This window comes from Sceloporus occidentalis, unplaced genomic scaffold (assembly GCF_023333645.1).
Source record: "Sceloporus occidentalis isolate IW3139 unplaced genomic scaffold, rSceOcc1.0.p SCAF_1, whole genome shotgun sequence".
Lineage (NCBI taxonomy): Eukaryota > Metazoa > Chordata > Lepidosauria > Squamata > Phrynosomatidae > Sceloporus > Sceloporus occidentalis.
In genome coordinates this window covers 93,250,251-93,273,978 of record NW_028316981.1, presented here as the reverse complement: position 1 = coordinate 93,273,978, position 23,728 = coordinate 93,250,251, and the positions used below count along the sequence as shown (strand labels likewise).

The window sequence follows — 23,728 nt, the reverse complement described above, 5'->3', positions numbered from 1 at the left end:
ATGGTGATTGTGCCAGCAATATGGAGCAAGGGTGAGGTGCAAAAGCACATATCTTACTAATACAAACAATAGGTTAAAATGACTACAACTGTAGTGATGCAACTTGATCTTGAGAAAGTTACTTTTTTGGAATATAATTTCCAAAATCTCCCAATCAACATAGGAGATTAGCACATAGGCTTTTATTCAGACAAAACAAACAAACAGCTTCATTTATATACCGCTTCACCGAACTAGCAGTGTGTAAGCTGTTTACAAGTGTAAGCTAATTGCCCCCAACAAGCTGGGTACACATTTTAGCGACACTGGAAGGATGCAAGACTGAGTCGAGCTTGAGCCCTTTTGCTGATATTGAACTCGCAACCTTATGGTTTTGAGTGACTAGCTGCAGTACAAACATTTAACCACTGCACCACCAGGGCTCTCTATTCCTCTGCTAGGTGCAGGATGTAAATGCAGAGGATGGATTCTATTGCACAGCCCCACCAGTGGGCAGTACTCATCCTGTACCCAACCCAAGCTTCTTCTGGACCTTTTAAAGAACAGGATTTTCCCATTCTTTAAAAGTACGGTAGAAACCTGGGTTGGGTACGGAATAAGTACTGCCCAGGGATGGAGCTGTGCAATAGAATCCATCCCTGCCTAGTACGAGAATAAAAGCCAGTGCTCTAATTTCCATAGCCACTGACCTTGTTCATTGGTAAATTATGGGATCTCATCCTCAAAAGTAACTTTTTCAACCACTGGTACAACATACACAGTTTATTCTTGAACAGGGCAAGGATTCAAGTACTGGACAGTCTTAATGATGATGGAATGGAAGGGTCAAGTCTTGGACAAGGAGCCTAAGGAATGGAGCAAAAAGGAGAGATTCCTTCTATCACCTGATTCTAACCCCCACCCCCAGGAGGCCAACCAGTTCAGAAAAATGGCTTCTAGGCTAGAGCTTAGATGCAGCATGATTGCAGCATCTATTGGCAGCATCTGTCGTCCTCTGCCAGCCCCATATGTCTGGTACAACTGGGAACTGTTGGTTTTTGTCATCCAATCCACTGAAGATTAAGTGATCTCATGTCTGACGCATATTGAAATGGTGTTAAAATACTATAAGAAGATCAGAGTCTCCCTGGGGCATGCCAGGACAGAAATTTGCATGCTACAATGAAGTACCACCTGTCCTCCTGCACTGTAAATTATTAACTGGCAACACATCCAGATCAGTGTAATGAATGATTGCATGCCAACTACATGACAGAATATCCCATAATGGGAATCCACACCTTTCACTGGCGGACACAAGAAACGGAAGAGAAGAGAGCAAATGATATTATAATGATTTGACCATGCTAGAAGGAAACTGGAAAGATTATTTTATCAATGAGTTACTGTTAAAAGGAACACACAAAACAACAGTAGTCAGTGATACAGTGAAAACTGCAATAAATCCATATGAAAATACTCTCATTAAACATCCAATTAAGGTGTCAACACAAAAAGCCAAAAGAGTAATATGTAATAAATTGGATGCTCACAAAATCAGTTAAGGGAAGTTATGACAAAATCCCACTAAAATGCTAAACAAATTAAGCATGACTAAGACAGGAAACAGATGATCCAAAAGCACCACCTTCGGGCCAGTCTGGGGGTGTTCAAATGACACACGCCCCCAAATTGGGCCAAAGTTGCACTGCGGCCGAATAAGGCAGTCCAAATCCGGCCTCAAAAGGAGCACAAAAAAGGGCTCCTTGCCATTGGTCTACTGTAGACCAAAGTGGTAGCCAGCCTCAGGACCATGGTGTCTGGTCACTGTGGTTCCACACTGGTCAGGGCATGCTCATGGCTGGAGTGGCCACAGGCCACTGCAAGCTGCCTGCCAGCTTGAGGCCTAATTCAAGTCCTTCTGTTTTTAACAAACCTACAAAAAATGCATAAAGAGACACAGGCTTTGCAAGTCAGACCCAGCTCTCTTGCTGTCTCTATTAAGGACCACCCCTCCATCATTCATGCATTTATTGTAAATTTACAGCGCTTTATAAATAAAGGTTAATAATAATAATAATAATAATAATAATAATGCATGTGTGAAGTGGCCCTACATGTGTTTAGTTGTTGTTAACTGCCTTTGAGTCAATCTCAACCCATGGCAATACTGTGGATGAGACATCTTCAAGATCTTCTGTCTTGCACTACTCTGTTTAATTCCTGTATATTCATACCTGTGACCTCGTTAATAGAGTCCATCCATCTAGCATGTAGTCTTTCTCTCTTTCTATAGCTCCCCACATTTCCTAGCATTATTGTTTTTTCCAATGAGTACGGAAACATAAAATGCTGCTTCCCATAAAGTGAGAATTCTTAATGGCTCTCATTGACTTCTACATATTGCAGAAGTACATGGGAGTATTTGCATCTTTACTGATTTTAGCTGTATCCCATGTTACTCTGTTAATAAAAGATATCTAATATACGGAGGTCTTTGTCCATCTGTACTAGCCATCAGTTTTATAATCCATTATAGGCACTTCAAAACTCTGGCATAGGATATGAGTGAAATGACAACATTGGGTTTTGTGAAGTTAACTAGGAATCCCAACTGGAACCTCAGCTGGAACAGGACAACAGGACAAAACTCAGAGTAAGGAGTGCCAAATACAACCGAACTCTGTCAATAGGCTTCAGGAGGACAGAAAATATTGAGGTTCACAGTTAACAGAACTCCCTATGCTGTTCCATAAAGCGTGGAAGCATATGACCCCATCAACTGATTAAACAGAGGGCACAAGCTGACTTGAGAAACAGGAAATATGCCTATGATATACAAGACACCATAGTGGTCTAGGTGTGATATGTGCAGGTGACTCCATGAGGCACAGAAGTGGAACAGAAATGGCTCTGTTTTATCTTTTGAGAATCCATTAAACTGCTGCTCTTCCACTCACAAAGGAGGAGTATCTCCCAGGTCTGCACAAATACTTGCACAACTGTAAAAGATCAGTTCATTCCCAGACTAATACCAAAAAAGGATGTAATACCAAAAAGAGATAGTGATTAGGAAGAAAACTTGAGTAAAAAAAAAGCAATTGTTTAAAGTTATTACAGGCAAACTGGACACAGAAAAGAAGAAAAGGCCCACACATCTGAGCTAGATTAGACAAGCATTCCATACTTAATATGTAAAAATCAATTCATTAGGTATGGTTTTATTATCACAGATTGTATACTTACAATGATGCCAGCTTCTCCAGTCTCTCCCTTCTCTCCCTAAATAAAATCAAATTTAAATTATTCAACTGAAATTATTCAATGAAAATCTACTTAAAGTAACTTTTTCAAAAACTTACTTAAAAACACAACAGTGAAGGAGAATTAAACATTAATTTTTTAAACAATTTTTTTTGTAACAAGAGCAGCCTGTTATTCTATCGACCTGGAGAGTGATTTCAATTAGTCTTACCCATTAACTTAACGGAGACACATATAATGACAGTATGCATCTATATATTTAGAACAACTAGACAGTTATATTGAACACTAAACTGTATCTCACCTGAGTGTTTGGTAAATAATTACTGTGTTATCTCCCATTCTTCAAATTCACCAATTCATCAACTGAATTCTAACAATTTATTCCAAAAGCACAGTAAGAATGGCTACTAACTAAAATTCAGTTGTGAAAATACACGCACGCACATGCACCCCCCCCCCCCCCTTACTAAGCAGGAAAGTTTTTAGGTTGCCTCTGGTGATTGCGTCTTGCAGCAAGGAGAACTTAAATCTTGATGAAAATTGAAGCCTGCTCTATGGCTAGAAACTACAAGTGACAGGGAGTGGACCGCTTCAGAGCAAATTCACTACAGAGCAGAAGATACCATCTTAAAGCAAGTGCCCATAAAGTGTTGAATTAATGCTTTAAGACACTACCAATCTGATGGTGAGCCGTGCCCCTGGTATCAAGATACTGATAAATAAGTTTTTTTTTTCCATTCTTAACTTTTCTTCTATTACTGCCTTCATACAATAAATGTCAAATTAGAGATGCATGCATCATGAGGAGGTTATCCCCTTTCCCCCATAACATGCATTTTAATTTACAGAAGTCTATCTTTGCTATTCACTATGCCTTACAGGGAGGCCTGGGGGACCACTTGGGCCGTCTTTGCCTGTATCTCCAGGTGGCCCTCTTGTACCCGGCTGTCCAGGAGGACCTGGTGGGCCTGCAGCACCATCTTTACCAGGATCTCCCTACAAGAAATTTAAAGAAAATAATTACAATGGGAAAAGAAAATTAATCACTAATGGATGGACAAGATCTGAAGGTGAGAAAGGTGGCAGGAAACAAGATAAAGGAATTGGTTATGTTTTGAGTTACAACAATAAAATTCCAAAACAGTGCAAGCTGACCAGTCTTTCTGTGCCACAAGAACTTACAGATACTAAATAAATTTAGCCTAGGTGTTATTTCACTATTCTAAACCTACAATATCTAGCATTAGATAATAGTGATTCCTCTTTTATTTCCCCAGTTCCCATTTTGTGTGTATTTATCCTACAGAAGGAAAGTATTCTGTTGTTTTCTGTTTGTGAACATTAGATTTTACTGCTACCTTGTTTTAGGAAGCAGCCATAGATTAGTTGAAAGGTCTTGCCTCTTCCAGTGAGAAATAGGTTACTTTGACATGGACTATGTAAAATAGATTCTGATTCCATAACACTACTGTTAAGAAATAATGGATCTAAATCATGGTTTTAGGACCAACTTTACAATCACATATAAATATTTAGATTTTAGAGAAGTTTCTCTTCAAGAGATTTAATAGCATGTAGTCTTGAGCTCATATATTAAAGAAACAAAGGTCAAACCCAACCATTGCAAAACTGGATGCTTTTTTTCAGTGTATCCAAGGAAGCAAATTTCAAAAATATCCTAAAATGCATAGTCTCAGGTAGTATCTTAGTTCATTTTTACATAGATACCCCAGCATGTTGCAGCATCCAGAAGATCTAGATATGCATGTATAATATTAATATTTTGTTTTCCTTTCAGGGACACCAGTGTTTCTTGGGAGTCCCCCATTAAGGTACTTAGTGAATCCTGATCTGCTAGCTTGAAACAAGGCTTCTGTATTATGTGTTTTTCCACCAGGGTGCAGCAATTTGAAGCACTTTAGATGATATTAGATTGTAGCCCCTACTATTGCCTATGTTGGTTAAGGCTGATGGGAAATGCAGTCCCATAACATCCAGAGAGTCAAAATCTAAAGCTTTAGGCCATATCTATTTAATGGTTTACTAGGATAACACAGCCAGTGGCTGATTGAGACTTTTACAAACTATTAATATAACATTGGTAGAAAATGTAAGGAGAAAATTTAAAGGAGAAAGGGTTTGGATGTCACAGCAAGTGTACACACAAAATTTTAATGCCAGCATACATCACACACCATGCTCATGACACCTGTATGTTTACTGTCAGCAAAAACTGGTACAATGATGGATGTATAATAAACACACTGAACACATAATGGATGTACCAGTCATGTGGCCACAATCCAAGCCCTTATGTAACTAACAGTATGTCCCCCGTGGAGTCCTTAATTTCCCCCTTTTAAATAGCAGCCTCTAGTCTTTAAATGGCAAGCTATGTTTGAAATTTAGAGAAGCTGCTAAAACAGCTTACAACTTAGTGTTACCAAGGACTCCTTAGCACTTTGTATATCTGTAAGATGATGCTATATCTAAATTTGTTTCATGTACAAAGTGCTGAGGAGTCCTTATCACAACCACACAGAGAGAATTTTCTCTGAATCTGATGTATCAAAAATCTAATACAAGGTATTATTACTTCTTGTTTGCAGAGCAGAGAGCAGGGGAAATAGTTTGCTTTATCCTGTCCTTGGCAAAGAATTGAAACCAGGCTTCCAAGATGTATCATTTGGATGGCCATGATTGTCACCTACCATAGCCTAGATTATGAGCTAGTGTAGAATCTAGATTCCTTAAACATATGGAAATCCACCCAAAGACCCCTTCAAAATGCGTGGATTACAAAATTCTTTATAACATCTGGGCAAGATGTCTACAGTGACAGACTTGTCTCTAATGTCATCCAGCTACAAATCAGAACCCTAACTTTGAAAGCCATATGACTTATCTGAAAAGTTCCAGCTTGGAAAATTTCCTTACTGATTAAAGGCAGTAAGTATAAAATAACAATAAATGATTTAAACTCTATTAGATTTTGCAGTAGATATATTTTTTTAAATCTGTTATTTCATGGTTATTCCACTTAGGATATTCATGAAACAGGTACACTAAAGCTATTACCATAAAAAACAGAATACTGACAATTTGTTATGCTTTTAACTTAGACAAAAAAAATGCCACAAAGGTTTAGGAGCATTCTGTAGGGTGAAAGTCTTGTGTGCAGTGATTCTGTCAATATTATGTACCATGTATGAAATTCAGAACATGACATGTAGAAGTTATCAACTTATAAGTTTTTCTGAGTGCAAAACATGAGTCATGAAATTATGATATTAACACGAGGTTATGGTGAATAGCTAAGCTAAAATCACAAATTAGAAATACAATTCAGAAAGTTAAAAATTCAACCAGTTTTGGTAAATGGCCTGGATAAATTTTTCATAAAGGGACAGTAAATTCAGAAAGTTGTAATGTGAACCAGTGTGGTGTAATGGTTTGAGTGTTGGACTAGTACTCTGGAGACCAAGGTTCAAGTCCTTACTCAGCCATGAAGGGACAGTGAATTAAGAAAGAGTAAATTTGTAAAGAGAACCATTGTGCCATATGGTTTGATTGTTGAACTAAGAGCCCGTACAGACAGGCCAAAATAAAGCTGCTTCAGGTCACTTTGAAGGTATGCTGTTTAAATTATGGATGCGTCCTAAGAGGCCAGAAGCCATGCCAAAGCCACACTCCGGTCCTAAGGGCTGGAGCACAGCTTTGTCGCAGCTTCTAGTCCATTAAAATGCCTGTGTCATTTAAACAGCGTACCTCCAAAGTGACCTGAAGCAGCTTTATTCTGGCCTGTCTGTACAGGCCCTGAGACTCTGAAGACCAGGATTCAAATCCCTGCTCAGCCATGGAAACCCACTGGGTAACCTTGGACAAGTGACATTCTCTCAGCCTCAGAGGAAAGCAATGGCTAGTTCCCTCTGAACAAATCTTTCCAAGAAAACCCCATGATAGATTTGACTTAGAGTTGCCCTAAGTCAGAAATGACTTGAAGACACACAACAACAAACTAAAAAAAAGAAGAAAAGAAAGTGGTTTAGATTTCTCACCCACAGAGCTTTAAACACTGAAGACAAAGACTAGAAGAGATACTTTAAAACACTTAGGAGGAAATACTAGAACATAGTTCTTATACACAGTGGCTAAGATAGCAAGTCTGTGTTGGGAATCCCTCGCTTCGCTGCTGACTACAAGTAGTGACTCTCATGATGTAGTGATACAAATACAAAACCAGATATCAGGGAAAAGAACTCTAGTCAAGTCTCATCCATGATCTGTCAGAATTCCATGCAGTGGAATTAATGTATATGATCATGTGAGTCACCATTTGCAATCTCAAGCAATATACTTTCTTAGCCTATTTGCTCTTTGTGAGTACTAATTGAAGAGTCCACTGTTTCAAAGTATGTAGACATGTTGGACCTAAAGAAACACATTAACCTATTTTTTCTGTTATAAATTTCAGGCAGAATTGTCATTGTTGACAAGATGCAATAGGTGTCAGTGGCAAATTAGACTTAAAACTTTATCTACAGGAAAGCCTGCTACTTGGGATTCTAGTTTCAAATCATTGTGTGGATTGATAATTCTCTGTGGATGCTTTATGGTGTTGTTAAAATGGGAAATAATTCTGATTTTGGCTGTCATGGCACTTCAGTTGTTTTTGATTTAAAATTCTCTTAGATTGTAAAAGAACAGAAGAGTAAAAGAGAAGTGAGAGACATTATCAGTTCTTAAATCAGGAAATTAAAAAGGAAAAAATAAACAACCTCACAAGAAAACACAGCAAGCCAGAGGATTAAAAGCGATTCTACCTTAAGGATACGTCGGCTAAAAATATGCTGGTCAGAGAGAAATCCATGACTGAGGCGAGGAAAAGCCATCTAGTCAATGTGTGGCAGGAAAGACAAAGAGGTCAAGACAAATGTTATGAAGATGGCAAAATGGTAAATATTCAGTCAGCATTATGTAAAAGAGGGATTCCAGTATAGAACAGCTGGTATCACAAGATGAAATAATAATCAACAATCAAAAAACAGAAATAATTGCTTTCAAGACAAGTGTCATCAGAAAGTTTTTCACAGATTCAACATAGCCAAAACTTCAGCACTACAAAAATAAAATCACTACTTCATAGATTACAGTTTTAAGATATTTCATACAACTTTATCAAGGGGTGACATGAATGATGTTACTTCAGCAATTAGGATTCTGTAATATTTGTTCATTAGCAACTAACACACCTCTGTTGAGGCACAATCCAAACAACGTGCAAGCTTTTAAATACTGAGTTACCATAACTATTTATGGGTACATTTAAATGTTTTCCATTTTCAGTAGATATTGATACAATCAATTTTCATACTTTTCTAGCAAGTTTAGTAAATCTAGTATCAAATATTAGCTCTCTGGAAATCATCAGAATTTTATGGTTTCAAACCACTTGTACAATGACACTTTTGCCACTTGTGGACTGAGATGTCTGCAAACTTGTTGCACCAGGAGAAGAAATGGGGGATGACAAATGGAACTGCCATCTTCTGTACATGTTTCTCCCTCCCTTTGCCAGAGGAGGAGAGAGGCTCACAGTGTGCAGCTCCTATTAAAGTCATACAGTCATAGAGCTGGAAGAGATGAGAAGAGTCATCCAGTTCAAATCTCTGCCATGCAGGAATACACCATCAAAGAACTCCTGACAAATGGCCATCCAACCTCTCTTAAAAAACCTCCAAAGGAGTCTCCACTACACTCCAAGGCAACATGTTCCACTGTTGAACAGCTATTATCATAAAGAAGTTCTCTCTAATGTTAAGGTGGAATCTCTTTTCCTGTAGTTTGCATCCATTGCCCTGTGTCCTGGTCTCTGGAGCAGCAGAAAACAGGCCTGCTCCCTCCTCAATATGACATCCCTTCAAATATTTTAACATGTCTATCATGTCATGCTAGAGGCCATTTCTGCACAAAACTGGCTATTTTCTCAATATCTGACTCAAAGGGGTTTCAAAACCTAGGACCTAAGGGAAGAGTGAGTTGGAAAACCACCTATGCTTTCCTCTCACTGAGTACACCTAAGCATATACAGTATGTTTATAAACAGTACATGCACAATTATGAAACAAAGCTCCATGGAGCTCAGTGTAACACTTATATCATATTAAAAATGTGAAAGTGAATGTTTAACTACTTGAAGATATATTTATTTATTGAATTATATCCTATCTTTCTCCTAAAATGGGATCCAAGGCAGCAACATAAAATCCTAAGTAGGAACTAAAGCCCTGTTCAGACTGGCCATTAAGGCTGTCCTTAGGGTGGAATTGGGGCATTGTGCCCACATGACGCACACCCCGACTCCGCCCCCAGGGCACCATGATGCTATGCGCTGCTCCACATGGCATGCAGCATCATGGTGCTCATCTGGCCTTGCATCCATACGACACAGCACCAAAGGAGCACCGCCAAGTTGCAGCAACACGGCTATGGTGTTTTTCCAGGGCACAAAAAGGAGCCACTTTTTGCAGCTCCTTTTTGCACCTTGGAAAGGCTGGATCAGGGCTGTGGCATGTGGCCCCAATCCAGCTGGAGAAGCTGTTTGTACAACCCCTAAGCTTCACGAAACTTAGTCAGGCCTTCACTGGAGTAAATATGTACAGAATTGTACTGCATGATATTTGTATCTGAACTCAGAGCTAAATTCTAAAACTGTTCACAGGCTGTCAACTGCAATAAATCCCATTTACATCCAAGTATGTTAAACTCTAAAATAAAGTGTAACCTGAGTTACTGTACATACTTGTAAGTGGCTTAAATATAGAAAAATATCAGCTTGGCAAATATGCCACCCTACCCTTTTGAATAAGCCTAATGTATGACAGCCAAGTGAACCTAATACATCTGCTTGATGTATTAGACAGGAAATGATTTCTGTATATGGCCATGGAAGCTTTCCGTAATGCTCCTCTCCCTCTCAAAATAAAAGGAAAACGAAGGAGATGAAAGCAACTCTAATTTGTATGTGTTACCCATATCAAAAGTTAAAGAGTCCCTCCCCCCAGTATATGCACTGCTTGGCTGCAATCCTATATCCCTTTAGAGGTGAATGCAGTATGACTCACTAGACACATACATGACTGCATGGCCTGGAGTTACTGTAAGTGTTTCAGCCCAATGAGATTATCACACAGGGCCCATTCAGCAATAATCGAGGTAATTAAATCAAAAAGCAACAGTAGCAATACAGCACTCAATAGTTTCACAAACTCTCGCTTTCGTGCGATTGCTTTCACATATACCTGTGAATGAATCATTGGCATTGTTCACTTTGCTCATGCGTCCTTGCCTCCCGCAGTCCCTTTAAACCTGGGTTGTTTCCTGTAGTCCCTTTGAAGTTTAAAGATTCTGGGTTGCTTGTTTATTACAGTTCCTTTTTAAATGTGCTAAACGTGTTGTAAACGTGCTGCATCTCAAAAATCAGTTTCACAAAAACTGTCTTTTTCTTTTGTTGTAATAGCAATAGCAAGTACATTTCTATACTGCTTATCAGTGCACTTAAGCACTCCCTAAACGGTTTACAATGTATAAGCCAATTGCCCCCAACAAGCTGGGTACTCATTTTAGCAACCTCAGAAGGATGCCAGGTTGAGTTGACCCTGAGCCCCTGGCTGGGGCTGAACTCACAACCTTGTGGTTTGTGAGTGAGTGACTGCAGTACAGACGTTTAACCACTACAACACCAGGGCTCCATACTTAACAAACAAAATTCTCCCCCATTCATTAGCAAATAAATGTTCTTAAATGTACTTTAATATAATATTGACACTACTGAACACATAGATGGTGATACTGACTTGCCATTAATTACTGGAGTAGTCAATATTATCACTACCACCACAACACTTACTAGAGGAGACTTTTACATCTGCTGGTGCTCCATAGACTTTGGGAGTACAATTCTCATAATTCTTGCCAACTGGCCCTGTGGCTCCACTTTCATCCCCCCCCCCTTTTATCTCCCCTCCAGCCAAATGGAAGGGAAGGGGGGAAAATCAAGGCCGTGAAAGAAAATATATAAGAGGAAAGACTGTAACTAAAAGGGACATTGTAACAAATTGTAACATTGCAACAACAGGCATTTAAAAGTGAAAGTGAGCAGTCCCTTTAAAGTTTAAAGATGCCGGGTTGCTTCCTGCAGCCCATTTAAATTTTAAAAATCCCACATTGATTTCCCAATAGCGTGAATGAAAAATGATTAGTTTTCTCACACTGCTATTGAGAAGCCATTCACGGGAATTCCTGGTAATTGGTTTGTTGCTTGAGCATTGCTGGTTATTCCTGGGAGAAGTTTCGATTGAGCGTGACATCGTCTAAAAATCTTCTGTGTGATCATCCTGGCATTTTGCCTTTTCCTTCCTCCTTTCCCCCCATGTGATAATCTCCCAAGACTAAGCAAACTGGATATAGAATATGAACCAGAAACATAGAATTTGGCACCCAAAGCACTGATGCCTTCTTTTGATATAAAGATGAAATAATTTTATGTACTGCCAAGGAAGAATTGCTAATTGCTTACATGGATTTGGATGAGGATATCTATAAAGTGACAAGCAGTTTGTGGTATATGCAACACAGATTATATTTTCTTACAAACTCATTCCCTAAATACTGTCTGGAGGCAAGTTTAATTGGCTTGAATGTAGACTGCTTTAGTTTAGTGTTCAAATGGTTCAAAACAGAACATGGTGATGTAAGGGCATATTAAAATCCCAATCCTACAATTTTTCCCCCTGATATAACTGCTAGCAAAAAGGCAACACTATTTTATCTACCTACCAACCCTTCTATAAATCTATCAATCTCTCTCTAAGACCTGTCTATCTATACGTCAATTGGTCAACAACTCATATGACCAGCTCTACCAGGATAAACACACTTGGAAAACAACTTGCCATGAATTAAGTAATGAAGTTGGATGCATTAGCATGTCAAATTTAACCTCTTTCCACATCTCAATTCTATCTACTCTGACAGCAGAGGACCCAGAACCTGACAGCTTTCCAAACTGTGCCTTGAATTTCATTTGGTTCTTGAAACTCAAGAATTTGAATTTCAGATCAACACTGTTATGATGATGTCAAAATCAGCATTAGTCTAGTTTGCTGGGTGGAGGCATTGCATTAGCAATCAATGCCCAACATATTGCTGACTTTTTGGAAATACATGGTTTGGGGTTACAAATGGTTTGAAGTTCCATCTCAACAGAGTTTTTCCATACAGAAATATTTTGTTTCCTAGTAAATATCAGTTACATTCATTTCAATGTGATTTTATATATAGGCAACAATGATATTTTTATTTGATGTTATAACCATGCTGCATAATTTTCCTGTTTCCAACACTTTCATTAAATATACTTAAATGAATACCTGTCAAAAGACATTATACATTACATATTTATTGTCAGTTCTAACTTTTCCTTGAATGTATGTAGAGACATGATTTCTATACAGTCAGCAACAAGATGCATTCTGACATTTGCCAAAGCTCTCTGTAAGTTAACAGTAACACTTTGCTCTCAAAACTTCCATAATTTGAGACAGTTATCTCTGGGTTACATTTTGGGAACAGTAGTCCAAGAAGTAACTTCCCCCAGTTCTGAACAATTCAATTTTCCTGCAAATGTTTTATATGCCAGCCAGAATTCAGATCCAAAAAAGAACTAAGCAATTCTAGCAAAATCTTAAGACCCCTTGTCCTAATTCAGCCTGGTTGTTTTTACAGTCTTCATTAAAACATATTCTTGGTTGAAACAAGAGGCTAAAGGGCAGGCAGGGTATAAATACAGTAAATAAAAAATAAGTGTCCCCTTGATAATTTATAAACCCAAACATTTTTGGTTTTCTTTGACTGCCATGAATAGGCAAGAGGAACTTACTGGACATAAACACCACTACTCTGGATTTAAAGAAAAAGAAGGAAAATTTGCACTGAAAATTTTATAGCTGAAATGTTGTACTGGGAAGCACATAAGCATGCGCACGTACACACATTTTGGCACTATATTTTTTCACAATAGATGTTTTATCAAACAGACCAGTTCAACTGTTCTAGTACCAGCACAACCAGGTTGTGACATGCTTAGAGAAAATTGTGTAATTTCTATTTTAATTAAATGATTACACATTTCCTGAAAACTGATCTCTTTAGAAAACTGGTTCTTTCAGGAGCATTAACAGCTGTGAAAGGCTGCTTCTTTACTGTCACTGCCTAAAATCTGAAATAATGCATCCTTCCATTGTAAACCAGGAAGCAACCTTAGGAAATAAAGTCTACTGCTCTTGTTAAGGAAAAGATATTGCCCAGTTTGAGGAAGTAAAAATAATTCAGGCTAGATGGTGTTTCAGGAAAGAATGTCCTTGGGATTGGAAGAGAAAACAAGAGGACAGAAGAGCCAAATAAATGTCCTAAAAATCCAGACATGAATGAATGTATGTATATGTGTGAAAAACATAAAGAGAAAGAGAGTGGAGATAAATAATAGAGAGAGAGAATCAAACTGTTAGAACTATAATCTGTTTAGTTAACAATCTTGCTGAGCAACCAGTGCTTTGTTTTCTCAAGTGGTACAACACGTTTAAGAAACTGGGGTATGAACATGTTGCACAATATGAAAGCGTCAAAATACAGTCTGTTTTGTGTATAATTCAAAACATCTGGGAACTGTTTGCAATGTTTTTCTTCACACAAAAAAGTCACTTTCTTGATAATCAAGATTCTACTATTTGTGTTTAACATGTGGTGACAATGGCTGCTTTTTGGGGACAGCTCAGGTACCACCAATCACTAAACCTCCTTTTGTTTCTATTCTTTCAGGTGTGATCTCATGATCTTACACTGATAACACTTTCTCCATAAACTACCACAAGTTTTCCTATGTGGGTACTTTGTGAAGCATCACATAGGACTGATGAAAGCACCCAAATCCTATTTTATGAGGTGTTTCCAGATGCAATTTGGATAGTGCAATGCAGCAGCACCATTATATAAAGTGAGCTGTCCTACTCTTCTTTCTGATTACACAGAGGAAACATTTTATCTACAGAAAAAAATTCACAGTAGCTTGTGTCATAGTGAGATAAGTGTGTAATTGGTGCATGTGAGTGTCCATTTCCCTCAAACATACGTTAATTTAAGGAGATCACAGAATGGACACAATTCATCTAATGGAGGCCTACCTTAACCTTCTGAGCGAGAAAACCAAAAAGTTCTTGAATCCAGTCAGAGCAGCAATAGGCACAACTTGTTATTTGTTTTAATCATGCTAATCTGGGGGATGATGTTTTTGAATTACCTTCTGTGAAGACTAACTTGTAGCTGGGAAATCTGGGACCTGCCACATTCTAGGCAATCTGGTTGGTATCAGTACCTCTACTCAGGGAAAATATTTTCCTGAATCCTAAAACTGAAAAGAGGTAGGCCACTTCATTAATTCAGGCCCTGTCTGCATGGGTCAGGATACCCCAGGGAAAGTCCAGAATATCCTGTCGCCTGACCTGCCTCCATTACCTGGTCTTCCATTCCCACATCACTGTGGCTGTCTGTGTGGGTATCCAGCTTACCAACTGGTGGATTGACCACTATTTCAGATTGCTCACTTCTAAGGTCACAACAAGGTGCTCAGCGTCAATTATATGCCTGGGCATCTCATTCTGACCTCAGATTGATGACCCATGGTGGGCATGCAGGGGGGCTCAGTGGGACACCCACGCAGACAACTGCTGTGGTATGAGAACAGAGGGCTCTGGATCTTCCTGAAAGATTCAGAATAACAGGTAACTTTTTAAAATGTATGTTAAGAGGGTTATAGCCCGGGTCTGGTGCAGAATGCTATCCAGACTGTTTGCACCAGAACTGGAGTTTGGGATATGCATAGTTCAAACAGGATGATGCCAGAATGGCGATGATGGAGGAATGGGCCTTTTGGACTATGTAGATGGCCTCAGTAGTGAGGAAACGGCATATTCTTAGGGATACTTTAATCCTAATTTCTAGTATGTACATTCAGTATTAATAACAACCCTCCATGAAATCTTGGAACAAATTAAGTTAAGGAAGAATAGGAAAGACCTGCTTGTCTTTGGTAAAGACCATGGAGGAGTCAGTTTTGGTGTTCTGGTGAAGAGCTGTCAAAAGGAAGAGGAGAAATGGTGAATGGATTTCTGTGTGACATGAACAGAGTGCTGATGTTACTCTGGCTGTAGCATGCTTAGAAAAATGTGCTTTAATACCAAATAGAGAAGCTTAGATTTTATTTTTTGTAGAGGTAAGCAATCTGTATGTATGTATGTATGTATGTATTTAATATCCCACCTTTCTTCTGATATGGGACCCAAAGCATCTTAAAGTATAAAATAAATACATTTAAACACATTAAATACATTAAAAATATAGTTCTCAGATTATAAGTTTGTGGGAACAGGAGAGTCAGCAGCAAAGGGAAAGCACTATGCATTTGCACGGAGGTTGTCTAGAATTGTTGAACTGCTATTTTGTGTGTAAGAACTCTGTGTATTCACTGACCAATACTAAGGTAGGCATTTCATACTGTTTCTCAGTGTTCTTTATCTGTAAACTGGGAGCGGTGCTTTCTAAACAGAATAAATGAAGTACAGTGCACATAGGGGCATTCCATGTATTTGTTTTTCTTTGCAGCATGTAGTTACTTTCACTACTATTATCACCTAGAGCTGTCTGCATGCAGTTTGATTTCCAGCTTTCTCTTAGTGTCAACTCTGAGTCTGTGGCTGCATCTGCACTCCAGAATTAATCCACTTTGACACCTCTTTAACTGTCATGGATCAGTGCTATGGAATTCTGGGATTTGTGGTTGTGATACCAGACCTCTCTGACAGAGAAGGCAAAATATCACACAAAAGTACAAATCCTAGAACTGCATAACATTGAGCCATGGCAGTTAAAGTGGTGTCAAACTGCTTTATTTCTACAGTGCAGCCTTAATTATCAATATCTACAATGTGCTGAGGTCACCCAGCCTGATCCTTCTCCTTGATCCATCCACTGAAACAAATGAAAGACCTCATTCTTTACCTGTGAAAGGTTGAACAATGTATAAATATAAATGGCGGTGGATATTACTATTTTTAAATTGCATTCTTCAAAAACAAAGTCCATGATTTGCTTCTATTTGTGCTTTCCCCCTCCACCACATTTTCAAACAAACATCTTTGTTCATACAAGCCACAAAACATACTTATACTTGAAAATAAAAGCTGAGTTCCTCAGAACCCTACCAGCAGCCTGCAGTCCACTGACCAAAGCTGTCCAGCCTATTTTATATTTTTCCAGATGAGCTTTTAATCATTTTTTCCTTTTGTTGTTAAAATTCAATCCTGTTAAGATAGAGGTTCTGGCCCAATTTATCAGCTGACTTCTGATCTATTACTTCACTCCTTTTGGGATTAAAAGCAATATGCTTCAAAGTAATTTCCAGAACACCTCATCAATTTCATTTCATTTTACAAAAAACACTAGGATGTTATATCACTCAATGCTCGTTTTTCATTTATATGCACACAAAGACACTTAATAACATTGATTGTGAATCCCTATGGAAAGGGGTGGCTGGGAAAAAGAATAATGTTTTGCCTAGAAACAATAAAAATAACTTTTTTGTTCACTAAAGACAGAAACATGTAACTCTGTCTACTGATCTCAATCCCACTCCAGTAAAATTATACTCAGTGAAAATCGGTTTTGCCTACAAACAATACAAAGTATTTTTTTTGTTCACTAAAGGCAGAAACATGTATCTCTGCTGATCTCAATCCCACTTCAGTAAAATTATACTCAATGAAAATCAGTCAGAGTAAGGATGTCCATATGCCAGTTCATGCTGCTTTAAGAAAAGTTCATTCATTTCTTTTATAGTTAAATGAAGCAATCCTCCAGATGGCTAAATACCAAGAATAGATTAAATGAGATCACAATCAATTTTGCCATTGCTTTAAGCTTCTTCTCTGTCTTAAAATTTCTTCAGTTTAAATTAATATAAATTGGGATTTTTATATACACGCAAAGCATTTAAGGTGCTGAACTTCCATCTGAGTTAACACCATTGTCATCTTCTTTTTAAAACATAGTAACATCAGTGAACATTATTGAAAAGCTCTGTAAACTCATAAAAATAGGTTCTAGAGAAACAATGTAACAGGAAGGAACGAAGGAATGAAGAGGAAGTGTAGGGAGAGAAAAGAATAATCTTAGATCACAGTCTGACTACAGTTGTGGAAGGGAATTAAGGAATTAACAGTGCAATTATATATATTTCTACTGAGAAACAAACTCCACTGATTTCAGTGACATTTACTCCCAGAGAAAAGCATACAGGATTGCAGCCTAAGCCACCTTTGAGGAAATCTACTCATCTAATTTTGTCCTTTTAGTTTGAATACTTTCCTTAAAATTTGAGGAAAGAGGCTTTGATGCAGTTATGATCCATGTACACACATTTCCCTTTTCACTTTTCCCACTGTATTCACACAGAAAGACATGTACATTCTTCACTCAGTGTTGCTAAATATTCATGTGAATTCCAGACAGGTTCATAGTTATTAATGGTACTTACTCGTGGGCCAATGTCTCCTTGATCACCCTACAAAAGAGAAAAGCAATTATAATTCCTTCCTCCTTTAAATGTATTTACTATTGCTGTGTCACTTGGATAAATCAATTTCTTCCACGCAAAGTAGAAAGTGCCACCAACTAAGCAAAAGGAAGAGGTTTCATGAACTGATACTTGACTTTGGCCTCAGTTCTTTGATATCCTGGAGGTTTGTCACACATTTGCTATATGGGTCAGCATCAATCTTTAGTTTTAAAGTTTTCTGTTTAACTCAAGAATGATTTTTCATTGAAAAATAAAAAGTATGCATTTATCATAGAACCATAGAATAATAGAGTTGGAAGAGACCGCAAGGGCCATCCAGAAAGTTGTTATATACATATCGGCTGTCCAGGAAAGTGGACAAACATGTTTTCTTGAGATAGAATCAACACAAGTCATGGGTCCTAGTCAATGAGATTTTGAATTTAAGTAATCAAATTAGGCATTACACTATCAGTATAGCGGGTATATAAAGAGGTCAACTGTACTAGCCAGGGGTTCCTCTCATCTAAGAGATTCCGCTACAATGGAAGTTTAGCACACTCTAAACTGCACTCGCAACTTCCCATGATATACTTATTTCTTTGCTTTGTCCTGAGGCTGCTCTGCTGTTAAGTGACTGTGCTGTTGATTTTCAGAGTCTGGGCTGAATCAAGAATCAGCTTAATGTGCCTTGGTGGAGTGAAATTACTGTAGTTATGCTCAGAGTGCTAACCATTACATTTGCAAATACAGTGACATTGATTTAAATTACACCACTGAAAATCCTCTTACTAAAAAAGAAAGTCAGAAAAATTTTTAAGACAATGTTTGGAGTAATTAGCTCACCTTATCCCCCTTGGGTCCTGGAAGCCCCTGTAGAAATTGACAAGAAAATAATAAGCATGTTGCTCATTAATCTACACACAGCTTTCCTTCAGCTCTCTCAGAATATTTTGAGAACTGAGTCCAATATTAGTATATTAAAATGGGATGTGTTTCTGCTGACAATTCCAGACACATTGTTCCATTTCTCCTTTCTGGTTTTCCATTCCCTGTCAATAGTCAGCCAGAATTCCACTCCAAATTGGCGTTTCAATTTATAGTCCTGTTTATACTTGTTTTAGGGTCTTCCTCTTCTTCTGTGTACCCCCCTATACTTTCTGTGTATATTTGCAATCAAGCTTATCTCTCTTCATTAAGAAGAGTACAATCTACCTAATGGTAGATGCATAATGACATTTTATTGCATCTTATTTTCTACTGCACAATAGTATACAAGCTAATATCATAGATTTGTAACTTAGAGCACTACTTACTGGCTTGCCATCCAGTCCAAGGGGGCCCTAAAGCAAAAGAAGAAAAGAAAGGGTGACAAAAGCTTAATTTATACAGGAACAGAATCTGTGTTCCCTACCTCCAAACTACAGGGCATCCTCATATGTTCAGCAAAAAAGGGTGCACCAAGGGCACCTTAAACTTTGTACTATAATTCTGAAAGTCTCTTTCAAGGTCAGTAGCCTTCAGGTTCAGTAGCTATGGGGGGCAGTCTAGTCATAAGGGATGGCTATGGAGAAGGTCAGAGGAAGCTATGAACTAGCAAACCCAAAATGCAACAGGTGTTGTGGTTTGCAATTTTTATTGAGGGAAATTATAGTTGTAAAGTGGATAAATCCAGTGGGAAGGTGGGTGTGCAGAATGAGTGCAATGAGGTAAGAGCAGAGATTATGCAATTGTCACTAAAACATTGTTCATTTCATGTTTATAAGTTTCTTGTAGCCACATCCCACACACTAATTGTAAGATGAATGGATGTACTACCTAGACAACATAATATATTTACCTTACATAGAGAAAGACTGCACTTTTTGAATGCTGGCAAATAGGGATGTGCTCACAACAGAAGTGAAAGTTTGAAGGAAGACTAACAAGAAACAAATGTGCATTTCATTAAGTAAAACAAGGGGGGCATGTGGGAAATGTCTCCATGTATTTTATTTAGGAAGGTGCCGAATTACTGAGCAATACTTTGGCTGTTTTCAAAGCCCAGCCCAACATCCTTTTGTAATACTTGACAAAATGGAAACCAGTTGGTCTTCTCATGCAATAGTTGGTACCCATCCTTTAATGCATAACTTAATTTGCAGACTGTACCTCATTATATCTCCTTAGTCATTCAAAAAAGATTAATGACTAGCAGTAAAAAGCAGGGTTGTCATATTTCCCAGAAATGCAAGCAATATCTGGATTCAAGGAAATCTCGCTTAGATTCAATGCTTTTATTTATTTATTTATTAAAAAAGACAAATTTTCCAGTTGCACTAAAAACAGGGAAATGTGTGGATCTCCTGGCACTTAGTAAGAAGTTATTTATCTGCTCTCTATCCTTTTCTTTGTTCTGAAAAATGACTCCTAAACTCTATCCGCTATTTAACCTTCACTCATAATTGTAAAAAGGCAAATGAAGTACATTAAGAGATGCTATATGTAAACCCACTAACAATATAATTTAATATTTGTTTGCTACCTCTCTCTGTTCCCTTCACTTTTATTTATATAATACTGAAGAAAGGGATATTGAAAAGGTTTTGTGTCCTTTTCTTTGTCACTATGATCAATAAGGACTTAGGGATAGAAAGATGATTGATTCCCAGGTTGGGAAAAAGGGTTTCCTGACAGGGAGAATAATAGAGCAGTGAGAATTTTGTAAAATTTTCTCCCAGTATTTGAATATCACTAAGTGTTTCAAAGCACTTATTTTCTGAAGAAAAACACATGAGGCATTTTCTTTGCAGAAAATGGACTTCTGGTACAGAAAACACAGTTTTCAGTAAAGAAAACCTGTTTTCTTGCAAAGAAATCAGGGCTGTTGATTTATTTTACTTTTGCTTAAACCTCATGGTTTTTTCTCTGGAGAATACAGTAATTCTTTCACAACCTTTGGAACATTTTAACATTCTGTACATGAATACTCATTTTCTGCTGTGTTGGGGAGGAAAAACACCCTAATTATTCATTTTCTCATGCTAGGACAAAATAGTCAAGGATTTCCATCCCTGTGGGGACTGTCATTCTGTTTCTCATTTCACCTTTACTCTCTGATTTACTATTTGTTTTTAATTAAAAACAATTTTAAAAGAAGATATAGGTGCAAAATGATGATTAGTGCTAGCTGTCAGATCAAAAAAAGTTACAATATTGGACAAACAGAAAGCTGGTTATTGTTAGGTTATTAAGCATTATGAAGCAGGGGTGTTTTCATTCAAGGGATTGGTTTCAATGGTGGCTAAATGTTCCTGCATTTGATGCCTTAAGCACTGGTTGTGGATCATTTTTTGCAAAACAAACCTCCTATATATTCCACTATATACTGATTTTATTCATTTAGAGCATGGTATACAGCAGAGGTGGGCAAAATGCATCCCTCCAGATGATGTTGGACTGCAACGACCAGCATGCCTCATCATTGCCAATGTTGGCTAGGGCTGATGGGTACTCCTCCAACATCTAGAGGGCTGTACTGTACTTTGTCTGGACCTAGGACCCTTTCAACTACTCAAATACTGTATTCGGCAAGGTACTACAGCAAGGATTTTGTCTGGCAAGGTGTGTGATGTGTGCCTTCAAGTCATTCCCAATTTATGGCAACCTTAAGGCAACCTATCATGGGGTTTTCTTGGCAAGATTTGTTCATAGGTGGTTTGCAATTGCCTTCCTCTGAGACTGACAGCATATAACCTGCCCAAAGTCACCCAGTAGATTTTAAGATTGAGTGAATCTGTGGAAGACAAAGGTATTTTCTCATTTAGTTACACCCTAGATCTTTCACACTTGGCTCAAATGAAGCACGTTCTCTATTTGGAATGTAGTAAAATTCTATATCAACTATTTTCTGTTATGTATTCTGTATAGTTGGTCATTAGTATCCATAGGGATTCCATTCTGGAGTTCCCTATGGATGCAAATAAAATAAAATAAAATAAAAAATAAAATAAAAAATGGAGGATCACAGGTGCCATGGTTTACAAGGGATGTGGATGCATGCATGCACAGCCATGCGGGGTAATGGGGCTTGCTGTCCATGGATGCTTACTGTGGATGGCAAGCCCGCAGTTGGCGGTGGGCAGGCTGTATAACTATTGTTTCATAATTTTCTGAAAGATACAATTCAGTGTCTCCAGGGAAAAAAATCCATACAAGTCTTGTCCTATGAAAACTGAATCTCCATGGAATAGGATTTACACTGTATTTTTTATTTAATTCATGAAGAAATAGAATTTATAATATTTTAGGGTCTCACAGCAGAAATATTATTCTGCAGTAGATCAACCGGACTTATGTATAGATAAGTGAAATATAGGATTTCTGCCTGAACCTTTTCTTAGCTATGGCAGGTTTTGCATACTACCAGAGTGGGAAACAGCTGCTTTGTGGTTGATGTAACTTGTAATTGCTCGGTGAGCTGTTCTTTATTTCACATTTTCTGATGACTGAGATTCAGTTCATTTATGGGTTCTGATGTATATTTAGGAGGGACTGTATATGCTATGAGACACACAGAGAGAGAGACCTGTTCTTGAATTTCCCCATGAGTGTTATCAAGTTCAGCATCATATCCTACTTCCAGATTTCTGGAATGTTGCATAACAACATTGTTATTAAGAGATACTTTTATAATATAATGACAATAAGTGCTACCATAATGACAGATGCAATGTTTTAAAAGAGTACTGAAGGAAACAGAAGAATTATTGATTTGTAGCAGGATGCAGGACAGCAAAAGGTATGCCACTGAAAGGTCTATATAATGCTTAAGGTATTAAGAGAGGTTAGTAGCAAGAGTAGCCAAAGAACATACTCACTAAAATCTCACCCACTGTACAGAGCTATTTGTAGAAAACATTTGTAGAAAATGTTTAAGGTGCATGTGTGTATGAGAGAGAGTAAGAGGGGACTGTTTCTACCTATATCTAGCAACAACTAAGATATTTATTTGGTTTTTCTTCTGCATTGACAACCAGGATTACTAGCAATTTACAAAGCATCAAGCACTCTCTCCAAGTGCTGGCAGCACAAAAAACTGGGACATTTCGCAACAGAAAGTGATACTCTTATAGAGCACAACCATGTGTGTGACTCATTTATAGAACAGAAAATTACAAGCCAATCTGGACTTTATATAAAATAATGTGAATAGAAGTGTGGGCTTTTCTTAATTTTATTGTTTGCTGCTGACCAGCAGTAGGGATGGAAGTTCTCGGTTTTCCCATTTCCCAACAGATGCTGAGGAAAATGCACCAGTATTTGTTTCCATAATGTTAAAACATTCAGAATCTTTTTAGTCACAAAAGATGGAAAACTCATTGCAACATTTAAAAACTGCACATTTTCAAGAAACTAATGCATTTTACTTGGAACGGCGCAATTTTCCTGATGAACAATCTTGTAGTTGTTGGTCTGCCTTCGGCCATGACAGTTTCATTTTGCACATTCTTTTGAGAAAGTGGGGCAAGACAGCACAGAAATGGGAGTGTAATAAATAGGAGTGTATTGGGTACTGGAGTTTTGGCGCTTGTTTTCTAGTCTTGCTTGATAGAAGGACCAAGGCATGCAGCAAAATCACTATCAATCCCCCTATGCCCTCTGGTCTAAGAAAGGCCAAGTAATGGACTCTCTGAGTTTTGAAATTGAGACTGTGTTTGTGTTTTCTTGACCTACCTGCCTGCCTACCCTGACTCCCCAATTCCTTCTCATCCGCACCAAGGCTGCTGCTCTCCTGCTGCCCCTTCTCTGCCACTCTTTCTCAGACAGAAT

At 38.0% G+C, this 23,728-nt stretch overlaps 1 pseudogene across 1 annotated transcript in view; it reads right to left on the bottom strand.

Moving 5' to 3' along the window:
- Window positions 1–23,728, bottom strand: part of LOC149321826 (uncharacterized) — a 454,513-nt pseudogene that overhangs the window by 49,695 nt on the left and 381,090 nt on the right. Inside the window, exons 6-10 of the transcript XR_016281690.1 lie at window positions 19,234–19,260; window positions 18,764–18,790; window positions 17,897–17,923; window positions 4,126–4,242; window positions 3,226–3,261 (exon numbers count right to left, since the gene is read on the bottom strand). The product of XR_016281690.1 is annotated as an uncharacterized LOC149321826 (transcript). The remainder of the gene's footprint in view (window positions 1–3,225; window positions 3,262–4,125; window positions 4,243–17,896; window positions 17,924–18,763; window positions 18,791–19,233; window positions 19,261–23,728) is intronic.